The sequence below is a fragment of the Balearica regulorum genome, chromosome W (genome assembly GCF_011004875.1).
Source record: "Balearica regulorum gibbericeps isolate bBalReg1 chromosome W, bBalReg1.pri, whole genome shotgun sequence".
NCBI classification, from domain to species: Eukaryota; Metazoa; Chordata; class Aves; order Gruiformes; family Gruidae; genus Balearica; species Balearica regulorum.
Window position 1 is genome coordinate 12,975,172 of NC_046219.1, and position 25,603 is coordinate 13,000,774.

Genomic DNA, 25,603 nt, shown 5'->3' on the forward strand with positions numbered 1-25,603 from the left:
TACACCTGAACAGGCAAGCAACCCTGGCAAACTGATGTGCCACCTGATAGAAGGGTGCCTTGCCTACCCCAATGAAAACCAACAGCTTCTAGCATTGTACTGGGGCCTGGACTGTGCCTATTGAGCCACAGTGCAGTACTCTCAGAGGACTGTGGTTGAGGCAGGGACCCAAACTGCATCTGAGGACACCCTGGTTGAGATGATAGATAGGGACACAAACAACAACTACAATAATTGCCCCAGTAGTAAAGAAAAAACAGTGGACAAGGAGGTCAACGGGTCCATATCATCGACTAGTAAGGGAGGAGGAAGAAGAGGAGGAGAGGTTTGATCAGTGACATGGTTTAGCCCCAGCCGACAGCTGAGTGCCACGCGCCACTCGCTCAGCCCTCCCCCGGCGGGATGGGGAGGAGAACGGAAAAACAACGGCAAAACCTCGACGGTTGGGATAAGGGCAGTTTACTGGGACAGCAAGGGAGAGGGAAACAATCAACAACAGTACTGATAACAGATATTCACAATGAGTGATAACAGAGAACGATTTACCAATCCCACCGACCGGACGCTCAGCCCTGGAGCCACGCCGAGCCCGCCCCTGCCCGACTAGCCCCCTTTTATGGTGAGCATGACATCACATGGTATGGAATAGCCCCCGGCCAGCTTGGCTCACCTGTCCTGGCTCCTTGTAAAATTAACTCTATCCTTGCCAGAACCAGGACAATCAGGAAGCCGGTCCTTCAGCAAAAAAGTGGGAGGAAGGAGTGAGAGAAATCAGACAGGAAGCAGAAACTACCCGGTCTCTGACCTCATCAGAACTTCAAGACATGTGGAAAGATTACAGCTGCCAGCCAGGTGAGCGGATTGCTGCCTGGCTGCTCTGATGCTGGGATAATGGGGCTGACAGTCAGCAATTGGAAGGCAGGGAAGCCCAGCAGCTGGTATCCCTTGCTAGAAACCGAGGAATTGAGAGGGGAATTGGAAAAGAGGCAGCAATTTGCAGTCTCTGGAGATGGCTCCTCTCAAGTGTGAGGGCAAGATCCCCACTGAAGGAAGATCTTGTGAACTCCCCAGGAAAGTGGACCACCACAGATGAAGGCATCCAGTACCTGAGAGAATTAGCTGTGCTGGAAGTCATCTACAGTGATCTAGATGATGATGAGGTCTCCAAAGATCCAGAGGATGTCCTGTGCATGTGGGCCATGTGGAGGAAGGTGATTCAAAGTGCCCCAGCATCATATTCTAACAGCTTGGAAGCGATGTATTGCCCGGATATGGACACACCAATGGTGGAGAAGGTGTCTTCTTGGCTCCAGAACTTTGAAGAAAACCTCTGTACCTCCTTATCCTTACGGGACAACACACTGACTGTCAGGGGCACCCTGAGAAATCAGTCATCTCCTGCCCCAGTCAGAGGGAAAGGGAGCCCCAGGCATCTGTCGCGTGGTGCACTCTGGTTCTTCTTGCATGACCAAGGGGAGGACATGAGGAAGTGGGATGGTGAACCCACCTTTAAGCTGGAAGCCCATGTACGTGAACTGAGAGGGAAGACAGCTGTTAAGAAGGGGTCACCCAAGAAGGCTGTCAGCGTAGTTGCTGTAGAGACACAAGAAGGCAAACAGCGATCTCCCAGATATAGAAGAACTAAAATCTCCTCCCTTGACCCTGGTGAGGGGACTTCTGGTCTGTCACCGCGAGGGTCAGACAGTGAATACTCTGACCAGGAACAGGAATAGAGGGTCCCTGCCTTTGGCCAGGAGGAGGAAAGTGATGACCAGGTATACTGGACTGTGGATTTGATGGCCTGGCACATCAGACCCACAGAAGTATAAGGCTTTGGTAGACACTGGTGTACAGTGTACACTGGTGCCATCAGGGTATAGGGGCACAGAACCCATCCGGATCTCTGGAGTGACAGGGGGATGCCAAGAACTGTCCGTATTGGAGGCTGAGGTGAGCTTAACAGGGGACAAGTGGGAAAAGCACCCCATTGTGACCAGCCCAGAGGCCCTTGTATCCTTGGCATAGACTACCTCAGGAGGGGGTATTTCAAGGACCCAAAGGGGTACCGATGGGCTTTTGGTGTAGCCACTGTGAACACAGAGAAGATCAAACAGTTATCTACCCTGCCTGGTCTCTTGGAAGATCCCTTCATTGTGGGATTGCTGTGAGTTGAAGAACAACAGGTGCCAATTGCAACCAGGATGGTACACCAGCGGCAATATCGCACAAATCGAGACTCCCTGGCTCCCATCCATGAGCTGATTCATCAACTGGAGAGCCAGGGAGTCATCAGCAAGACTCACTCACCTTTTCATAGTCCCATATGGCCAGTGCAAAAGTCTGACGGAGGGTAGAGGTTAACAATGGACTATCGTGGCCTGAACGAAGTGACGCCACCACTGAGTGCTGCTGTACCAGACATGGTTAGAGCTCCAATATGAATTGGAGTCAAAAGCAGCCAAGTGGTATGCTACAATGGACATCGCCAATGCATTCTTCTCAATTCCTTTGGCAGCTGAATGCAGGCCACAGTTTGCTTTCATGTGGAGGGGTGTCCAATACACCTGGAATCGATTGCGCCAGGGGTGGAAGCATAGTCCTACCATTTGTCATGGACTAATCCAAACTGCACTGGAAGAGGGTGGCGCCCCTGAACATCTACAATACGTCCATGACATCATCATGTGGGGCAACAAAGCAGAAGAAGTATTCGAGAAGGGAAAAAGAGTAATTCAGATTCTTCTGAAAGCTGGTTTCGCCATAAAGAAAAGCAAGGTCAAGGGACCTGCACAGGAGATCCACTTCTTGGGAATAAAATGGCAGGATGGATGCTGTCATGTGCCTATGGATGTGGTCAACAAGATAGCAGCTATGTCTCCACCAGCTAACAAGAAGGAGACACAAGCCTTCCTGGGCCTTCTGGGGTTCTGAAGAAGGCATATTCCAGGTTATATTCAGCTTGTGAGCCCTGTCTATCGAGTAACCCGGAAAAAGAACTATTTTGAGTGGGGCCTTGAGCAACAACAAGCCTTTGAGCATATCAAACAGGAAATAGCTCGTGCGGTAGCTCTTGGGCCTGTCCAGACAGGACCAGCTATGCAAAATGTACTCTACACTGCAGCTGGGGAGCATGGTCTCACCTGCAGTCTCTGGCAGAAAACAGCAGGAGAAACCCGAGGTCGACCATTAGGGTTTTGGAGCCGGTGGTATCGAGGATCAGAAGCCCACTACACCCCGAGTGAAAAAGAGATCCTAGCAGCATATGAGGGGGTTCGAGCCGCTTCAGAAGTTGCTGGTACAGAAGCATCTCTCCTCTTGGCACCGCGATTGCCTGTGCTACACTGGATGTTCAAAGGAAACATTCCCTCTACACATCATGCAACCAGCGCTATATGAAGTGGGTAGCACTAATCACGCAGCGAGCTCGACTAGGGAAACCCAACCACTCAGGAATCCTGGAAGAGGTTATGGACTCTGGCTAGAGATTATGACTCTGACTAGAGCTGCTCTATCATTCCCCCTCCTTAACCAGACAGGGGAGAAAAGGTATAACAAAAGGCTTGTGGGTCGAGATAAGGACAGGGAGAAATCACTCACTAATTATTGTCACGAGCAGAACAGACTGAACTTAGAGAGAAAATTCATCTAATTTTTACCAAGCAAAACAGAGTAGAGGAATGAGAAATAAAATCAACTCTTAAAACACCTCCCCCCACCCCTCCCATCTTCCCAGGCTCAACTTCACTCCCGGCTTCAACCTCCACCCTCCCTCAGCGGCACAGGGGGACAGGGAATGGGGGTTACGGTCAGTTCATCACATGTTGTTTCTGCCGCTTCTTCATCCTCAGGGGGAGGACTCCTCTCATCCTTCCCCTGCTCCAGCATGGAGTCCCTCTCACAGGAGACAGTCCTTCACGAACTTCTCCAATGTGAGTCCTTCCCATGGGCTACAGTCCTTCATGAACTGCTCCAGCGTGGGTCTCTTCCATGGGGTGCAGACCTTCAGGAGCAAACTGCTCCAGCGTGGGGTCCCCCACTGGGTCACAAGTCCTGCCAGCAAACCTGCTCTGGCGTGGGCTCCTCTCTCCACGGGGCCACAGGTCCTTCCAGGAGCTTGCTCCAGCACGGGCTTCCCACAGGCCACAGCCTCCTTCAGGTGCCTCCACCTGCTCTGGCGTGGGGTCCTCCACGGGCTGCAGGTGGAATCTCTACACCCCCTCATCCTTCCTCCATGGACTGCAGGGGGACAGCCTGCTTCACCATGGTCTTCACCACAGGCTGCAGGGGGATCTCTGCTCCGGCACCTGGAGCACCTCCTCCCCCTCCTTCTGCACTGACCTTGGTGTCTGCAGAGTTTCTTACAGTTTCTTTCTGCTCCTCGCACTGCCCTGCCAGCGGGACGGCTGGGGGTGCACAAGGAGTTGGGAGGGGACATAGACAGTACAGGTGACCCAAACGAGCCAAAGGGGGTATTCCATACCATGTGACATCATGCTCAGCATAAAAGGGGGCTAGCCGGGGAGGGGCGGCAGCAGCTTCAGGACGCGTGGCTCGGGGACAGTCCGGTTTCGGGGCAGGTCTGAGCGTGCGGTCTGAGTTGTACGGTCCTCGGGTGAGAAACTGCATTCTGTATCACCAGTTTCGTATACTCTGTTAAGTACTGTTTTGTTTTGTTTTGTCTTGTCTTCCCCTCTCCCTTTGCAATCCTAGTAAACTGTCCTTATACCAACCCACCAGGTCTTGTCTTTTTCCTTCCCATTCTCCTCCCCATCCCACTGAGGGGGGGTGGGGGGGGGGAAGTGAACAAGCGGCTGCGTGGTGCTCAGCTGCCGGCTGGGGTAAAACCACGACAGTAAATACCAATACATTCAGCAGATGTAATTTTAAATTCTGCCATGTAATTGCTAGAAGATTTGCAATTCTTTATGTTAAAATGGGATTAGATTTTCTCTCCTTACAAACTCTTGTGGGGAGTGGCGGGGCTGGTGGGATATGTGAAGCTCAAGGGCAGCCTTGGCTGCAGTGACCATGAAATGGTGGAGTTCAAGATCCTTAGGGCAGTAAGCTCACTACCCTGGACTTCAGGAGAGCAGACTTTGGCCTCTTCAGGGATCTGCTTGGTAGAATACCATGGGACAAAGCCCTGGAAGGAAGAGGGGCCCAAGACAGCTGGCTAATATTCAAGGGTCACCTCCTCCAAGCTCAGGAGCGATGCATCCCAACAAAGAGGATGTCAGGCAACAATGCCAAGAGGCCTGCATGGATGAACAAGGAGCTCCTGGGCAAAGTCAAACACAAAAAGGAAGCCTACAGACTGTGGAAGTAAGGGCAGGCAGCCTGGGAAGAATACAGAGAAACTGTCTGAGCAGCCAGGGATCAGGTTAGGAAAGCCAAAGCCCTGATAGAATTAAATCTGGCCAGGGATGTCAAGGGCAACAAGAAAAGCTTCTATAGATGCATCAGCGATAAAAGGAAGGCTAGGGAAAATATGAGCCCCCTCCGGAATGACTCAATGACTTTTTTGCCTCAGTCTTCACCAGCAAGGGCTCTAGCCACACTGCCCAAGCCTCAGAAGGCAAAGGCAGGGACTGGGAGAATGAAGAACCGCCCACTGGAGAAGAATAGGTCTGAGACCATCTAAGGAACCTGAAGGTGCACAAGGCCGTGGGACCTGATGAGATGTATCCATGTGTCCTGAGGGAACTGGCCGATGAAGTGGCTAAGCCACTATCCATGCTATTTGAGAAGTCATGGCAGTCTGGTGAAGTTCCCACGGACTGGAAAAGGGGAAACATAACCCCCATTTTTAAGAAGGGGAAAAAGGAAAACCCAGGGAACTACAGGCCGGTCAGTCTCACCTCTGTGCCCGACAAGGCCATGGAGTAGATCCTCCTGGAGACTATGCTCAGGCACATGGAAAATAAGGAGATGATTGGTGACAGCCAACATGGCTTCACTAAGGGCAAATCATGCCTGAAAAATTTGGTGGCCTTCTATGACAGGGTTATGTATTGGGTCTGGCTGAGATGGAGTTAATTCTCCCCACAGCAGCCCTCATAGTGCTGCGCTGTGTATTTGTAGCTAGCAAGGCGATGATAACACACCAGTGTTTTGGCTACTACTGAGCAGTGCCAGCACACATCAAGGCTGTTTCTCCAACATTTCTTCCCCCTCCCTCAGCAGCAGGCTGGGGGTGGGCAAGATCTTGGGAGGGGACACAGCCAGGACGGCTGACCCAAACTGACCAAAGGGATATTCCATACCATATGACGTCTGCTCAGCAATAAGAAACTGAGAGATAGGGGGAGGAACAGGGCGGGGGCATTCGTTATTTTTTTACCTTTGTCGTCTGGAGTAATGAGTATGTGTACTGAAGCCCTGCTTCCCAGGAAGTGGCTGGATATTGCCTGCTGATGGGAAGTAGAGAATAATCTTTTGCTTTTTGCTTTCCTTCCACGTGCGGCCTTTTGCTTTAGCTACATTAAACTGCCTTTATCTTGACCCATGAGTTTGGGGTTGTTTTGTCCATCTTATTTTTCTCCCCTCCCTGCCTTGCTGAGGAGGGGAGTGATAGAGCAGCTTGGTGGACACTTGGCGTCCAGCCGAGGTTAAACCACCACAGGTTACAGCGTTGGTGGACAAGGGAAGAGCAACTGTTGCCATCTACCTGGACTTGTGCAAAGCATTTGACACTGTCACTCTTGTGAGACCTCACCTGGACTACTGCATCCAACTCTGGGTCCCCCAACATAAGAAGAACGTGAACCTGTTGGAGCGAGTCCAGAGGAGGGCCATGAAGGTGATCAGAGAGCTGGAGCATCTCTTGTATGAATACAGGCTAAGAGAGTGCGGGTTGTTCAGTCTGGAGAAGAGAAGGCTCTGGGAGGACCTTATTGCATCCGTCCAGTACCTGAAGGGGGCCTACAAAAAAGCTGGAGAGGGACTGTTTATAAGGGCATGTAGTTATAAGACAAGGGGTAAGGTCCTGTAAGCTGAAAGAGGCTAGATTTAGACTAGATATTAGGAAGAAATTCTTTACTGTGAGGGTGGTGAGGCACTGGAACAGGTTGCCCGGAGAAGTTATGGATGTCCCCTCCCTGGAAGTGTTTAAGGCTAGTTTGGATGGGGCTTTGAGTGACCTGGTAGGGTGTCCCTGCCCACGGCAGGGGGGGTTGGAACTAGATGATCTTTGAGGTCCCTTCTAACCCAAACCGTTCTATGATTTTATGATGATTTAGTACACAGTTTTTTGTGCAAAAGTAGTTTTCACAACTATAGTCCCATTCTGTCCTTAGAAGTATGTCAATACTTTCAGTTACTATCTGCTTTAATAGAAAAAAACTGAACTTATTGGTCTCTCATTTAACATTATCAGCACAGTTGTATTGGACTAGGCAAGAAGTTTCTTATGGAAATAAGGAAACAGAGAATGAGAATAAATGTTGGAATCTGTATGACTTGTATGACTGAGAAGTAAGTGCATTATGCTTTTTTGCAGTTATTTAGCATAATGAGGCCAGGTCTTCTTTTTTCTATAAAACAGAAGTGAATATAACACTACTTATTTCAGTAAAATTTCACTGTCACACTACTGTGAGAATAGAATCCAGTGCCAAAGCCCTGTAAGCCTACCACTTTTGACCTCAGAGAGGACATTGCCCTTTGACTATAGGGGACATTTTAGAGTAGGAATACAGGGAAATATTTTGCATCTTGCCTGCAAATATAATTACAATTCAAGCCGTATTACAAAAGTCTAATATGGTTCTTCATCTAAACCATTAAGTATTGGCTGATTTGAGGAGAAATTTCCTGCCTGTTTTCTCTCTCGCTGTCCCTTCTTCCCTGTCACTTCTTTCACGTCACGGCATCAGGTACTGTCTTGACTTTAGCAGAACTCTTGTGAGTTTTTACTAAGCCTTGTTTTTTTATTCTGTTTCTTAGACACTGAGTCTGACACTCTGATCCTCGCTTTGTCTGTGTGCACATTAATCATTCCTCCACAACTCACTAACCACTTCATCTTTCAGCTCTTTTTAGGCATTCAGTCCACCAATTTCTTTGACCTTGCTGCTCTTATTCTCCCCCTTTCTCCAACTGGCTTCTATGCTTCTGCTGATTCAGTGGTCACTACATGGAACTCAAATTCTCCAACTAGTTCAGCCCTTTCAAATTCATCCCATCAACCATTTCTTCCATTTTCAGGCACAGACATATAACTCCTCCCCTTGCCCCTGCTCTGGCTTGGATTTATTCACAGACTGCAGTCCCTTAGGGGTGTACCTGCTCCAAAAGGAGCCTTATCGATGAGCCACAGTCTCTCCAGGGATATGGTATACCTGCTGCAGCATAGACTTATCCACAGCCACAGTCACTTTGAGGTGCACCTGTTCCAGCGTGGCTTTCTCCATGGGCCACAATGCCTTCAGAGATATACCTGCTCCAGCGTGGCCTTACCTGCAGCCACAGTTCTTTCCAGATAGTACCTGTTCCAACATGGCCTTACCCATAGCCACAGGCCCTTCAGGGGTGTACCTACTGTGTCATAGACTTATCCATGACCCCATATGCTTCAAGGTGTTCCAGCACAGCCTTGTACACAGCCACTGATGCTTCAAGGTGTACCTGCTCCAACGTGGACTTATCCATGGCTACAGACGCTATGGGGTGTCCTGCTCCCACGTGGACTCACCCACAGGTCACAGTGCCTTCAACTCAAGTTTGCACTGGAGTTCCAGCCTGTCCAGTATAGCAGCACAAGAACAGCAGCAATGTCCTGGCCATCTGCCAGGCCAGGCGCGTGGTCATTGCTGTTATCAAAACGTTCATAGGCACAATACAGTAAGATGATAAGCAGTACAGGAAGCAGCAAAAGCAAAAAGCAGCCACTAAAAATCACTAGACCCTAATATATATTAAAGCAGGCGAGCCCCATGGCACAGGAGCCTGCCAATTAATAGCTAAACAGCAATAGCAGCTATAAATTTGATCTAGCACATTCCAAACAAATCTGTCATTATCTTGAACCCTTTGAGGAACCACATTAGGCACCAAAAAGGACTATCATGATTTAACCCCAGTAGGCAACTAAGCCCCTGTTGTGGTTTAGCCCAACAGGCAGCTAAAACAAACACACAGCTGTTCGCTCACTCACCCTGCTCCCAGGGGGATGGGGGAGAAAATCGAAAAGAAAAAGATAAATCTCATAGATTGAGATAAAGACAGTTTAATAGGACAGAAAAGGAAGATGATAATGATAATGGTAATGATAATAACAATAATAATAATATACAAAACAAGTGATGCACAGCACAATTGCTCACTACCTGGAACCGATGCTCAGCTAGTTCCTGAGCCATGCGACCTCCTGGCCCACCTCCCAGCTATATACTGAGCATGATGTCATATGGTATGGAATATCCCTTTGGTCAGTTTCGGTCAACTATCCTTAGTGTGTCCCCTCCCAGTTTCTTGGGCACCCCCCACCTTCTCATTCACAGGCCTGTATGAGAAGCTGAAAAGTCCTTGACTGCTTAGAAACAACAGTTGGACTTGATGATCTTAAAGGTCTCTGTGGGATGCTGGACTTGTCTGGGCTTGTTGGTGCCAAATACAGGGTCACTGTGAATTGGCAGAAAGTAGTAGGGTCCAACTTCAGCATCTTGCATATGGACCACCACTGATCACAAAAAACATTTTAAATAATGAGTGAGGAGACCCCAATCTACCATGCCGTTTGGACCAGACAGGCTATGGAATTGTACCAACAAGATAAATTGCTCCAATACTGATGATTACCTATGGGTATGGTTTGCCTCAGACCTCTATCACACCTTAAGAAATATATGTCTGTGCCGTAATTATAGTGCTCCAATCCCTGGGCCAGCACCAGACTGTAAAAAGGAGGTGGCTCCTGGGAACATTACCATCTGGTCAGTGTACAATTCTGGTAAATGTAGAATCCCTACGAGACATTATAGGAATGGACACTCCATGCGTAGCGTAGTAGAAAACAGTACATGTACCACTCTAATGTTACCTGCACCACCTGACACCATACGGGTATGTTCTGACAGATAGATATTGGATTACATTCAACCCTATTGGGATGGGTTATAATGCACTTTAGGACTTCCAAGTTTATGTCCCACAATAGCTTTTAATTACACTCAATCATTGACGAAAGTAAGAGGGTACAGAACAAAGAGAAACATACTACCCCCCCCGTGTCATGGCCAAGTTAAGTTATTATACACCAGGAAGGAGGATAAGTTTAGCCATGAAAGCATTCTGGGGTCACTGGACAGTAATAGTTAACAATTGACTTTATATAGAAAATCTAACGTGGCAAGTAGAGACTCTTGCTAATTGGACACGAACTGCCATCGAGGCTAGCAACTCCCAGCTACAAGCAACCTCACAGATGACCTTACAAAATCAATTGGCCTTGGATATACTACTATTGAAGGAGAATGGTGTTTGTGGGTGGCTAAATAACACCTATCCTGATGAAACTTGTTGTGTGTCAATCCCAAATGTGTTTGTTACCTTGCATGAGGCGATGGATGAGATGAGAAAAATTGCAGACCAGACCCGCGAACTCCGTGAGAAAATGAAACCAGGAGACTGGCAGTGGACTGAGTGGATTTCAAAGGTTTTCGGTTGGTTTGGATTAAAAGTGAGTGGATGGATTCAGAATCTAATCCAGTATGCATTAATGTTTATCATAATGATTGTTATTGTTAGTATTGGATTATTGTGAAATCTATGATAACTAGAGCTGTAACTACACAAGTCAGGATGCTTCAAGTCTGTGATCCTGAATATGTCCCTTTAATACCATCCCCTATTGAAAATTATGAGAATGAAAACATGGGGGAGAGAGAGAGATGGATCCCTCAACCTGCCTAAATCCAAATTATATGCTATTCCTCTTGGCGAGTTGTGACTAAAGTCACAGGGTGGATAACGTGGGACGTCAGACTTGTCCGGGGTTGTTGGTGCCGAATACAGGGTCACTATGAGTCAGCAGAAAGGGCCGGGGGGGGGGCGGGGGGTAAGTGCGTGTCTGACTTGAGCGAGAGCACAGATTGAGCAACTTACTTACCTTGTATTGATAAGCACCAGACATGAACAAAGGCAAGGGATGAGCAACTTGTTCATCTTAACACATGTGGCGCCTGGCGGTCTACTCCTCAATCAACTGAGTGACGCCTGGGGTGAGGGGGAGGCTTCACAGCCCGATGTTACTTCGGTAAAGCTAAACAGACCACTGCACCTCTGTACTGAACACCTTTGTTCTCCACTACTCCCCTCGCCTCCATCAACTGCGCAACAAGCCTTGTCAAGGGCCAATCAGCACACAATACTTGACTTAGTCCCACCTCGTCAAAAGTATAAATCTGGCATTTACAGATTCACAGATAGGTAGGGGTTGGAAGGGACCTCTGGAGATCGTCTAGTCCAACCCCCCTGCTAAAGCAGGATCACTTAGAGCATGTTGCACAGGACTGCATCCAGACAAGTTTTGAATATCTCCAGAGAAGGAGACTCCACAACCTCTCTGGGCAGCCTCTTCCAGTGCTCGGTCATCCTCAAAGTGAAGAAGTTTTTTCTCATGTTCAGGTGGAACTTCCTGTGTTCCAGTTTGTGCCCGTTGCCCCTTGTCCTGTCACTGGGCACCACAGAGAAGAGTCTGGCCCCTTCCTCTAGACATCCACCCTTTAGATATTTATAAGCATTAATAAGATCCCCTCTCAGCCTTCTCTTCTCCAGGCTAAGCAGGACCAGCTCTCTCAGCCTTTCCTCATACGAGAGATGCTCCAGTCCCCTAATCATCCTTGTAGCCCTCTTCTGGACTCTGTCCAGTAGTTCCTTGTCTGTCTTGAACTGGGGAGCCCAGAAATGGACACAGTACTGCAGATGTGGCCTCACCAGGGCAGAGTAGAGGAGAAGGATAACCTCCCTCGACCTGCTGGCCACACTCTTCTTAATGCACCCCAGGATACCTTTGGCCTTCTTGGCCACAAGGGCACATTGCTGGCTCATGGAGAGCTTGTTGTCCACCAGGACTCCCAGGTCCTTCTCTGCAGAGCTGCTTCCCAGCAAGTCAACTCCTAACCTGTATTGGTGCTTGGGGTTGTTCTTCCCCAGGTGCAGGACCCTACACTTGCCCTTGTTGAATTTCATATGGTTCCTCTCCGCCCAACTCTCTAGCCTGTCCAGGTCTCACTGAATGGCAGCACAGCGTTCTGGTGTATCAGCCACTCCTCCCAGCTTAGTATCATCAGCGAATTTGCTGAGGGTACACTCTGTCCCCTCATCCAGGTCATTGATGAATATGTTGAATAGGTCCGGACCAAGCGCTGACCCTTGGGGCACACCACTAGATACAGGCCTCCAACTAGACTCTGTGCTGCTTATCACAACCCTCTGGGCTCTGTCATTCAGCCAGTTCTCTACCCACCTCACTGTCCACTCATCCAACCCACACTTCCTAAGCTTGCCTATGAGGTTGTTATGGGAGACAGTGTAAAAAGCCTTGCTGAAGTCAAGGTAGACAACATCCACTGCTCTCCCTGCATCCACCCAGCCAGTCATGCCATCATAGAAGGCTATCAGATTGGTCAGGCAGGATTTCCCCTTGGTGAATCCATGCTGACCACTCCCAATAACCTTCTTTTCCTCCACATGCTTAGAGATGACCCCCAGAACGAGCTGTTCCATCACCTTTCCAGGGATGGAGGTGAGGCTGACTGGCCTGTAGTTAGCTGGGTCCTCCTTCTTGCCCTTTTTGAAGACCAGAGTGACACTGGCTTTCCTCCAGTCCTCAGGCACCTCTCCTGTTCTCCATGACCTCTCAAGAATCCTCTTTTTTGAGGACGAGAACTCCAACTATCTGGACGGGTCGACGGGCCTGGACCTCTCTCCTCCCCAAGCAGGGACGCCTCTTTGGTAAGACTTGTGCCTCTGACTATGTTGGATGTTACCCTGGGAAAACCATCATTAACAAAAGCACTGAACTATTAACTTGACCTCAAAAGTTTTGCTGTAAGGGTATTTATCAGTGACAATTCTGAACTTTCTATATCTGTCGCCTCAATAAATTACCTATCTTTTCAACTTTGTGAAACTGTTTCAGTGAAAATCCTTGGTGGGGCTCTGACAGGCAAACGTTGACTCTAATAAGTGGCTACACACATAATCCTTTAGACATAAACCATTGACCAAGTCTGGGACTAAGACTGGACCTAGCCGCACCTAGACTCCTCTCTGAGAAGGAGTTTAGAAAGCAAGGTGGTCCTTTCTAAACCTCATGACTCAATGGAAGGACTTCCCTCAGCCACACATCAGACTCATACCCTTTTACGCGACACTGTTGTATGCTTTACTTCAGTGAGACAGGGATTTCACTGTTTGTACATTTTTGCTCATTAGGACACCACACTGTCTTATGTTGTATACTGCAATTCATATTCTTGCTCATATTCAGAAAATATAAAAAGGCATTGCAAATCAGCAGACATCTGGATTTCATGCCTACCCTGAGTCCTGAAAGAGATAGGATAGCAAGGAATGGTATTAACCTCTTTAAACTGGGATTGCAGCCACACACAGAAGCTCCTGGCAGTACTGAGTTAATGTGACCTTTGCTCTTTAACTTCTAATATGATTCCTCAATTAAGATATTCAAGTCACAGATTCCAGTTTTTTAAATCTCTTGTGAGCTGATTTTTCCCTTGAAAACAGTTGAAAAAGTCTCCCAGACAAAGACGACAGAGTTAGTTACAGGGTTAGTTACTGGTCTTTTCTTTGCACCTGCTTAAATTTCAAAACAAATCTAAGTAGTATTATCTAGGTGCAAAACACTCTCCTTTTGTGTATATATCTGTTCTAATGAGATAGGTTAGAAGTATAAGGATATATGATTTGTGTTTAAAATATGTAGGTTTTAAGTTTTTCTGATATTGAATTTTAAACTGCATTCTTCATTTTTCAATAATTGTGCATTTAACAAAAATAGACAATTTAACATGTAGTTACTTTGTGCTGTTTATGAAAAAAAGATGTTAACAGTTATTTCTAAAATTTCTTTGGGGAAACAAAAAAAGTACATTTGCAAATTATATACTCCGTTTATAATTGGAATTACCTCTTGTCCTGAAATATTTTTCATTTAAAAAGCTTTTTTCCCAAAAATGGTAATTGCTTTAGAGCAGCCAAAAAAGCAAATTATTTATCCTATGAAAAGGTTCTTTGGCAGTCTTAGACTACTCTTCCCAGGCTCCTATATATCTTCAGGAAAGGTTATGTTTTCCAGTAATGTAGTTTTCACTCTTACATAAGTCTGGTTTGTATTTCTTCTGACTCTAGAACAGGTCATATAAAAGAAGAAAAAATACTGGAGGTTTTTGCGTAGAAGGGACTAGAATGAAGCATCTTTTCAGCTAGCATACAAGATGGAGGTATATATTATCACATCCTTATAATATGCATTATTTAATTGCTTTACTGGAATAAGAATTAACTTAAAATCATAAGTAGGCAGCTAAGTTCTGAAAATATATTGGGGGGGGTATCTCAGACAGATGAGGTCCTGATATAATTTTGTGCATCCTGTGCATGCTAGGAGATCAGGTCTGTGCCACTTACTGCAAGATTTTCAGAAAAGTCATGCAGGCTAAAGTTTAGATGAGCATTCTTGAAAACCATGTGTTCATATTTTTGAACTACAAAAGTGTAGTCTTTACAAAGCACAAAACTGAAGACTACTGTGTAATTTTCTTAAGTGATTTTTCTCACTAATTATAACTTATTTACTGTGCTGATTAGATGAAGCATCAAACCAAACAAGATAATTTGAAATATATGTTTTCTGAGATATTGATATATAAACATATTAGAACAAAAGTGTGTTGTGGAAGTGGAAACAAATTAATCAATACAATCAGAGGTAAAGATATAGGAAATATAGCATTTCTGCATTAAAGCTATATGCTCTGAAATTCCTGAAATTAGATGAAATTAAAGAATTGCAAAACCAAATAGTAAGATGTTATGATTAGACAATATCAGAATATAAGCATACTGGCAATAATAATTGTATTGGAAAATGAAAAAACACAAACAGGACCTGGACTTGGATCATCTATTGCTCTGTTTCTGTGTTGAGCAAAAAGGGAGGAATAAAGATGATGTCAGCTTTAAGCATGCAGAGCCCTCCCCCTTTTCTCTGTGTTGACAGACTTTGAGACACATACCATACCCTCACGGTGTATGTGATATACCCCTATTGCAAAGGTTGGAAGGAGGGAGTCCAGAGATGTTCTGAAATGTCTGCCTGCAGCTTGGGAAACCTAATTGCAATAAGAAATGTTTTGAAGGCTTGCTTACAGTTCCTCACGTAGGTGATCATAGGCTAGTTCTGTAGTCAGGTGCCATCTCTACATTTATTTTATTAAGGTGTGAATTCCTTACATATTCTAAGGCAGGAGAATACTTAGTGCAATAACTACTTTAAAAACATTTAAATATGTATTTTATTATAGTAGAAAAACATAAACCACAGTGCTGGTGATCAGATTAATTTGCCATATACTTAGTCATGTACTTGATTCAAGATTAAAGTATTTGCATGAAATGTAATGGTCTGTGATGGACAAGTCAGATTTTTGTTCTCATGGTCTTTCACTCTGTGTGTGAATAAACTCATCTGTTTCTCTGGTTGAAAAAGTATCTCAAATTTTTAGCCTCCTAGATTTGTGACACTGCCTTAGATTTCCAGAAATGTGTTTTGCAGTATGTTCTGCAATGTCAAGTCGCCAAAGAGATACTCCTTTATTTTCAACTTCTCCCTAAGAAGCAGTGTCTTTGTCTTGAAGGAAATCTGAGCCTGGTCATTGAAGTATTAGACATACATCCCCTTTTTCAGCAACTGAAGTGTGCACCTGCAAATGTTCAACATGTAACAACAGTGTGTTGGGTTTGCATGGCAAGGTTTTGGTAGCGGGGGGGGCTACAGGGGTGGCTTCTGTGAGAAGCTGCTAGAAGCTTCCCCTGTGTCTGACAGAGCCAATGCCAGCCGGCTCCAAGATGGACCCACCGCTGGCCAAGGCCAAGCCAATCAGCGCCTCTGTGATAATATATGTAAGAAGGAAAAAAAAACAGCTAAAGCGCTCACTTTTGCAGCCAGAGAGAGGAGTGAGAAGATGTAAGAAACTCTGCAGACACCAAGGTCAGTGCAGAAGGAGGGGGAGGAGGTGCTCCAGGCGCCGGAGCAGCGATCCCCCTGCAGCCTGTGGTGAAGACCGTGGTGAAGACCGTGGTGAAGACCATGGTGAAGCAGGCTGTCCCCCTGCAGCCCATGGAGGCAGGATGAGGGGGTGTAGAGATTCCACCTGCAGCCCGTGGAGGACCCCACACTGGAGCAGGTGGAGGCACCTGAAGGAGGCTGTGACCCCGTGGGAAGCCCACGCTGGAGCAAGCTCCTGGCAGGACCTGTGGACCCGTGGAGAGAGGACCCCAAGCCAGAGCAGGTTTGCTGGCAGGACTTGTGACCCCGTGGGGGACCCCACGGGGGACCCCACGCTGGAGCAGTCTGCTCCTGAAGGTCTGCACCCCGTGGAGGAGACTCACGTTGGAGAAGGTCGTGAAGGACTGTCTCCCATGGGAGGGACCCCATGCTGGAGCAGGGGAAGGATGAGAGGAGTCCTCCCCTGAGGATGAAGAAGCGGCAGAAACAACATGTGATGAACTGACCGTAACCCCCATTCCCCATCCCCCTGTGCCGCTGAGGGGGGAGCAGAGGTTGAAGCCGGGAGTGAAGTTGAGCCTGGGAAGATGGGAGGGGTGGGGGGAGGTGTTTTAAGAGTTGATTTTATTTCTCATTCCTCTACTCTGTTTTGCTTAGTAATAACTCAGATGAATTCCCTCTCTAAGTTCAGTCTGTTCTGCTCGTGACGATAACTGGTGAGTGATCTCTCCCTGTCCTTATCTCAACCCACAAGCTTTTCGTTGCACCTTTTCTCCCCTGTCTAGAGAAGGAGGGGAGTGATAGAGTGGCTCTGGTGGGCACCTGGCCCCCAGCCAGGGTCAACCCACCACAAACAGATTCTAAGGATATTCCAAATTTTAGATGGCACTAGTTCATGGATTAGAATTAATTTTGACTACTTCTTCCGTTTAAACAGTTCATTAAGGTAATTGGCAGTACTCAACATGAAGATCTGAAAAGAGAGAGTTGGTTTTTAATTCCTTCATTATAAGGAACATGCTGTCAGGGTAACGTGAAGGTGGGCGGCTCCCTGAGGGCTGGAGAGCCTGGAGCTATGGGGGCTTCATGGATGGGCAGGGCAGGGCCTCACCATCCAGGGCCTGTCCCACCACCCCCAGCAAGGGAGCAAGGCAGGCCAGGGGCTGCCTCCAGCCCAGGGCATCAGGCACCTCTGTGGGGACTGGGATGGGCTGAGGCCAGGCTGGGACTCTGGCCCAACTCAGTGGGGCCCATGGCCAGACAGGGCAGGGCTGTGGCAGAGCTGAAGACCAGCACTCCTATAGCATCTCTGGGCTGGGCTGAAATGGAGTCCCGGGCCATGGGCAGGGGTGGGGGAAGGCCCCAGGGGAGGCTGGACAAAGCCAGTAAGGCCTAGTAGTGCCATCAGGGCCCTGACACGTACATATGGAGGCTTTAAGAATGCCAGAAGAGCATGAATAGAGATGAGAGGTAATCTGTACTTCGCAGTTGAACCTGCATTTATAAAATGTTCTCTCACCATATGGGCTGTGCCTGGGCAATTTGGAACAGGGCAAGAATTTTAGAGGACTGTTAGTGATAGTAAATATGAGATTTAGCAGTAAGACCCAGACTCTCAGACTATGTAGGATCTGAGCCTAAGTGCTTTAACCAGCCCAGGGATGTAGCAAAACTGAAAAATAAGAGCTATACAGTAGGGAAGTCATTTTCCTCACAATGTATTACAAATATAAGCAAATCATACACACAATTATCCTTAACAAATTTGATCAGACCATTTATCTGCAAGGATGCATATCCTGCATGGATGAACAAAGAACTCCTGGGCAAAGTCAAACACAAAAAGCAAGCCTACAGAGGGTGGAAGCAAGAGAAGGTAGCCTGGGAGGAATACAGAGAAACTGTCCGAGCAGCCAGGGATAAGGTTAGGAAAGCCAAAGCCCTGACAGAATTAAATCTGGCCAGGGATGTCAAGGACAACAAGAAAAGCTTCTATAGGTATGCCAGTGATAAAAGGAAGACAAAGGAAAATGTAGGCCCCCTCTGGAATGAAACAGGCAACCCGGTCACTCTAGGATATGGAGAAGGCTGAGGTACTCAACACCTTCTTTGCCTCAGTCTTCACTGGCAAATGCTTGAGCCACACTGCCCAGGTCGCAGAAGGCAGGGACTGGGAGAATGCAGAACCACCCGCTGTAGGAGAAGATCAGGTTTGAGAATATCTAAGGAACCTGAAGGTGCACAAGTCCATGGGACCTGATGAGATGCATCCACAGGTCTTGAGGGAACTGGCGGATGAAGTGGCCAGGCCACTCTCCATCATATTTGAGAAGTCCTGGCAGTACGGTGAAGTTCCCACTGACTGGAAAAGGGGAAACATAACCCCCATTTTTAAGAAGGGGAAAAAAGGAAGACCCAGGGAACTACAGGCTGGTCGGTCTCACCTCCGTGCCTGGCAAGATCATGGAGCAGACCCTCCTGGAGACTATGCTCAGGTACAGGGAAAATAAGGAGGTGATTGGTGACAGCCAACATGGCTTCACTAAGGGCAAATCATGCCTGACAAACTTGGTGGCCTTCTATGATGGGGTTACAGCGTTGGTGGACAAGGGAAGAGTAACTGACGTCATCTGCCTGGACTTGTGCAAGGCATTTGACACTGTCCCGCATGACATCCTTGTCTCTAAATTGGAGAGACATGGGTTCGATGGATGGACCACGCGGTGGATAAGGAATTGGCTGGATGGTCGCACTCAAAGAGTTGTGGTCAACGGCTCAATGTCCAAGTGGAGACCAGTGATGAGTGGCGTTCCTCTGGGGTCAGTCCTGGGACCGACACTGTTCAACATCTTTTTCGGCGAAACGGACAGTGGGATCAAGTGCACCCTCAGCAAAGTTGCTGATGACACCAAGCTGTGTGGTGTGGTCGACACGCTGGAGGGAAGGGATGCCATCCAGAGGGACCTTGAGAGGCTGGAGAGGTGGGCCCGTGCAAACCGCATGAAGTTCAACAAGGCCAAGTGCAAGGTCCTGCATGTGGGTCAGGGCAATCCCAAGCACGACTACAGGCTGGGCGAGGAATGGATTGAGAGCAGCCCCGAGGAGAAGGACTTGGGGGTATTGATTGATGAGAAGCTCAACATGAGCCAGCAGTGTGCGCTTGTAGCCCAGAAAGCCAACCGTGTCCTGGGCTGCATCAAAAGAGGTGTGACCAGCAGGTCGAGGGAGGTGATCCTGCCCCTCTACTCCGCTCTCATGAGACCCCACCTGGAGTACTGCATCCAGCTCTGGGGGGCCCAGTACAGGAGAGACATGGAGCTGTTGGAGAGAGTCCAGAGGAGGGCCACGAAGCTGATCAGAGGGCTGGAGCACCTCTCCTATGAGGACAGGCTGAGAGAGTTGGGATTGTTCAGCCTGGAGAAAAGGAGGCTCCAGGGAGATCTAATTGCAGCCTTCCAGTACCTGAAGGGGGCCTCCAGGAAAGATGGAGAGGGACTGTTTATCAGGGAGTGTAGTGACAGGACAAGGGGTAATGGGCTTAAGCTGAAGGAGGGTCAATTTAGATTAGATGTTGGGAAGAAATTCTTCCCTGTGAGGGTGGTGAGGCACTGGAAGAGGTTGCCCAGGGAGGTTGTGGAGGCCCCCTCCCTGGAAGTGTTTAAGGCCAGGTTGGCTGAGGCTTTGGGCAACGTGATGTAGTAGAGGGTGTCCCTGCCCACATCAGGGGGTTTGGAACTAGATGATCTTTGAGGTCCCTTCCAACCCAAACCATTCTATGATTCCATGATTCTATGATTCCATGATCTCCATTGCAATAGGAGCAGTGGAGTTTTGCTTGGCTACCAAAATGAAATCTTCTCCGTAACTCCTAGAATCATTAAATGAGATACACAGTGCAGCCTTTTTCTTTGTGCACTCCCAGTGCAGGTGGCCATCACATACACCTAAATTGTCTATTGCATTCACAGCATTTTAATTATTCCCAAATACTGGCTTTTTCCCAGTACAGGAAAACTGTAGTGCCAGCAGAGCCCTTTACATAGCTTTAGACTTAAAGAGCAAGAATTGCCCATTAACAGTTATACTACCTGTATCACAAGAATAAGTTAATTAGAAGATGTCACTGTCAGATATCAACTTATTCTTATATTGTTGTAGGACCCTTTACATTTATATTTACATTATTTGAAATGATTGATTTCTTAAGCTATAACAAGAGCAAAGATTTTCTATTTCAGTGCAAAAAGCAGCTGATATTGCACAAGATGCCTGATAATTCTTTCACAGCAAGTCAATAATTTTTATATACCCCATCTTTCTCATCTCTCAGTAAAGAAGGCCTGTTGTGTAATGTTGTGGAAATAGGCAGGTACTTTAATATAAAGATATTCTTTTTCTGGATGAGCATAATTGCAATTTGTTTTCTTCTACCACTTTAAGTTAGTTAAGGTCATGTACTGTGAAATGACTAACATATAACATATGAGTAAGAACCTTCAATTAGCTTTTTTAAAAGTATATTTAGGTCAAGACCAGTACAACTTCCTAGCATTAGTGCATTATTATTGGTATCTATTTTGTTTGAGTAGTAAACAATAAGATCTGTTCCACAATGTGTATGCATTAAAAATATATATACACATAAGATGCAAGAAGAGAAAGGCACCTATTCATTACCTCATAAATACTATTAGGCACAATTACCATTCTTCTAAGTAGTGGGAAACTGAATCAAGTGAAGAGTGTAAAACTGAATGTGAAAATAGCAAGATTTCTATTTATTCTTTTTTCATTTATTTTTCTTGTATTACAAATTCCAGGGTAAATTATAGCATAGTTTGATCTCATATTTATATAGACCCATTCTAAATTTAACATTCCTTTTGACAGACTTGGTGGTCAGTCATAATGTCATATATATGGTATTTGTATTTAATGTAACGCAAAAAGAAATAGGAATCCTCCATGAAATGGAATGTACATATTCTTCTTGGAAGAATTATGATAATTTCTACAAGTAAGAGCATATGCTTGTTGAGAACTTGAAATGACTACTAATATTTATTAAAACTCCTTCAAATATTTGAAAGCTCTTTCCTATTAAAATTAATGGGAAGTAGGCATCCCAGGTTCCTAAACATCTTCTAAATTCTCAACCCATATAGTCAATGAAAAGCATTAGAGTAAATGAAAGAAAAAAGCAAAGAAAGGACGTATTTATTGTCTTGTTCTTAACTCTTCTAGGACTACCATAGAGGTTTCATTCATTAACTGTATTTTTGTTTCTTTGAAATGATAAAATAAAAATCAACAGAATAAAAAAATTCAAAAAGTCAAAATACAAAAATAATTTGATTTTTCATACTTTGAGACTTTGAACTCATAACAATGCTGTTCAAGAATGTTAAGAGATATGGAAGTAAATTATTCACTCCTTATTTGTGTTACCGTAATATGTGCAAAGGTTACAAACTTAAATGCTCAATAGAGAAGCATTTCTATAACTCTGAGAATATCGAGAATTGCAGCCAGTTTGCAACCATTGTCATACCAGTGACCCAAACTATATGTAAGGTGCAGATGTTACTAATGGGGTATGAAGGAAGAGAAATAAACTTTGCTGTCTGTCCTATCTTGAATAAACTTGTGCCTTATTCTTATCATTAAATTCTTACAATACAGAAGTGACCATTTAAGAGAGTTGTACTTTAATTTGCAACATAGTTCAAATAGTAGTTCTCCATGACTAGATTAATATTCTGTATTAATTTTTATTGACTAACTACTGGTGCATAAAAATAGCTTTTCTGGATATGAGTTTTTAAAAAGGAATATCATAAGGATTAATCATGCAATCTGTACTTGTACAAAATTCTCTCTAGAGTTAATGGCACTTGTGCCTAATTGCAGTATATGGGAACATGCCCAAGAAGAGCATTCTATGCTCATAAAGCATTTGTCTTAATATTGTGCCATTAGTCCAAATACAAAGTCTGGCACCGCATTTCATGATGTGCTGCTCCACTAGTTCTGTCTAGAAACAAACTCTTCTAGGTGTAAAATATTATTACACTTTCAGATCAGTAAAAAAACCGACACTAAGAAAAATAATTTTCTCTGAAAACTTCCAAAATTGAAAATACTGTAAATTTTACGAATTCTGACATATGCCCTTTAAAACTTATGCATCTACTGGTTTTTTTCATTATTGTACTGGGTTTACATGGTAAGGTTTCGGTAGTGGGAGGGATTGCAGAGGTGGCTTCTGTGAGACAATGCCAGAAGCTGCTCCCATGTTAGATGGAGACAGTTTCAGTCATCTCCAAGACAGACCTGCTGCTGCCAAAACCTGAGTCAGTCAGTGACATTGGTAGAGCCTCTATGATAACATATTTAAGAAAGGGTAAAAAATGCTGCATTTTATACTTTGTGTGTGCTTCTTAATGTAAATGGGACCATTATCTTGGGTGGATTTATCTGAAGCTGGTACAGCTGCCTCAGAGCAAGTGTGGTGGGTTGACCATGGCTGGACACCAGGTGCCCACCAAAGCCACTCTATCACTCCCCCTCCTCAACTGCACAGGGGAGAGAAAACATAATGAAAGGCTCGTGGGTCAAGATAAGGACAGGGAGAGATCATTCACCAATTACTGTCACTGGCAAAACACACTCAACTTAGAAAAAAAAATCATCTAATTTATTACATTATGAAGCAAAACAGAGCAGAGTAATGAGAAATAAAACCAAATCTTAAAACATCTCCCCTCACCCCTCCCTTCTTCCTGGGCTTAACTTTGCTCACAAATTCTCTGCTTCCTCCCCACCAGGGGCACAGGGGGACAGGGAATGGAGGTTGCATTCAGTTCATCACACGTTGTCTCTGCTGCTCCTTCCTCCTCAGGGGGAAGACTCCTCACACTCCTCCCCTGCTCCAGCGTGGGGTCCCTCTCACAGGAGACAATCCTCTATGAACTTCTCCAACGTGAGTCCTTCCCACAGGCTACAGTTCTTCACAAACTGCTCCAGCGTGGGTCTCTCCCATGGGGTGCAGACCTTCAGGAGCAAACTGCTCCAGCGTGGGTCCCCCATGGGGTCACAAGTCCTGCCAGCAAACCTGCTCTGGCATGGGCTCCTCTCTCCACGGATCCACAGGTCCTGCCAGGAGCTTGCTCCAGCATGGGCTTCCCATGGGGCCACAGCCTCCTTCAGGTGCCTCCACCTGCTCTGGAGTGGGGTCCACCATGGGCTGCAGGTGGGATCTCTGCTCCCCATCATAGAATCATAGAATCATAGAGTGGTTTGGGTTGGAAGGGACCTCAAAGATCATCTAGTTCCAAACCCCCTGATGTGGGCAAAGACACCCTCCACTAGACCACATTGCCCAAAGCCTCATCCAACCTGGCCTTGAACACTTCCAGGGAGGGGGCCTCCACAACCTCTCTGGGCAACCTCTTCCAGTGCCTCACCACCCTCACAGTAAAGAATTTCTTCCCAACATCTCATCTAAATCGACCCTCCTTCAGCTTAAACCCATTACCCCTTGTCCTGTCACTACACTCCCTGATAAACAGTCCCTCACCATCTTTCCTGTAGGCCCCCTTCAGGTACTGGAAGGCTGCAATTAGATCTCCCCAGAGCCTTCTCTTCTCCAGGCTGAACAATCCCAACTCTCTCAGCCTGTCCTCATAGCAGAGGTGCTCCAGCCCTCTGATCAGCTTCGTGGCCCTCCTCTGGACTCTCTCCAACAGCTCCATGTCTCTCCTGTACTGGGGCCCCCAGAGCTGGATGCAGTACTCCAGGTGGGGTCTCACAAGAGCCGAGTAGAGGGGCAGGATCACCTTCCTCGACCTGCTGGTCGAACTTCTGTTTTTGATGCAGCCCAGGACACGGTTGGCTTTCTGGGCTGCAAGTGCACACTGCCAGCTCATGTTGAGCTTCTCATCAATCAACACCCCCAAGTCCTTCTCCTCAGGGCTCCTCTCAATCCATTCCTCGCCCAGCCTATAGTCGTGCTTGGGATTGCCCTGACCCACATGCAGGACCTTGCGCTTGGCCTTGTTGAACTTCATGCGGTTTGCACGGGCCCACCTCTCCAGCCTGTCAAGGTCCCTCTGGATGGCATCCCTTCCCTCCAGCGTGTCGACCCCACCACACAGCTTGGTGTCATCAGCAACTTTGCTGAGGGTGCACTTGATCCCACTGTCCATGTCACCGACAAAGATGTTGAACAGTGCCGGTCCCAGGACCGACCCCTGAGGAATGCCACTCATCACTGGTCTCCACTTGGACATTGAGCCATTGACCACAACTCTTTGAGTGCAGTGACCATCCAGCCAATTCCTTATCCACCGAGTGGTCCATCCATCAAATCCATGTCTCTCCAATTTAGAGACAAGGATGTCATGCGGGACAGTGTCAAATGCCTTGCACAAGGCCAGGCAGATGACGTCAGCTGCCCTTCCCTTGTCCACCAATGCTGTAACCCCATCATAGAAGGCCACCAAGTTTGTCAGGCATGATTTGCCCTTAGTGAAGCCATGTTGGCTGTCACCAATCACCTCCTTATCTTCCATGTGCCTGAGCATAGTCTCCAGGAGGGTCTGCTCCATGATCTTGCCAGGCACGGAGGTGAGCCTGACTAGCCTGTAGTTCCCTGGGTCTTCCTTTTTCCCCTTCTTAAAAATGGGGGTTATCTTTCCCCTTTTCCAGTCAGTGGGAACTTCACCAGACTGCCAGGACTTCTCAAATATGATGGAGAGTGGCCTGGCCACTTCATCCGCCAGTTCCCTCAAGACCTGTGGATGCATCTCATCAGGTCCCATGGCCTTGTGCACCTTCAGGTTCCTTAGATATTCTCGAACCTGATCTTCTCCTACAGTGGGCGGTTCTGCATTCTCCCAGTCCCTGCCTTCTGTGACCTGGGCAGTGTGGCTCAAGCATTTGCCAGTGAAGATTGAGGCAAAGAAGGCGTTGATTACCTCAGCCTTCTCCATATCCTGGGTAACCAGTTCACCCATTTCATTCTGGAGGGGACCCACATTTTCCTTTGTCTTCCTTTTATCACTGGCATACCTATAGAAGCTTGTCATCTTGTCCTTGACATCCCTGGGCCAGATTTAATTCTGTCAGGGCTTTGGCTTTCCTAACCTGATCCCTGGCTGCTCGGACAGTTTCTCTGTATTCCTCCCAGGCTACCTGCCCTTGCTTCCACCCTCTGTAGGCTTCCTTTTTTTGTTTGACTTTGCCCAGGAGCTCGTTTTGCACACTGGTCCGCGAGCTCATTCCATTTTGCCAATTGATTCTCTTGGTTGGTGTGTGCTTTAATATATATCACTGCTAGTTCGGATGGTA

The 25,603-nt window shown here is 46.8% G+C and overlaps 1 long non-coding RNA gene across 1 annotated transcript in view; it reads left to right on the top strand.

Moving 5' to 3' along the window:
- LOC142599245 (uncharacterized) overlaps positions 1-16,907 on the top strand; it is an 830,374-nt gene extending 813,467 nt beyond the window's left edge. The window contains exon 3 of the long non-coding RNA XR_012832874.1: positions 16,805-16,907. This is a non-coding gene — a long non-coding RNA (uncharacterized LOC142599245). The remainder of the gene's footprint in view (positions 1-16,804) is intronic.
- The last annotated feature ends 8,696 nt before the right edge of the window (positions 16,908-25,603 follow it).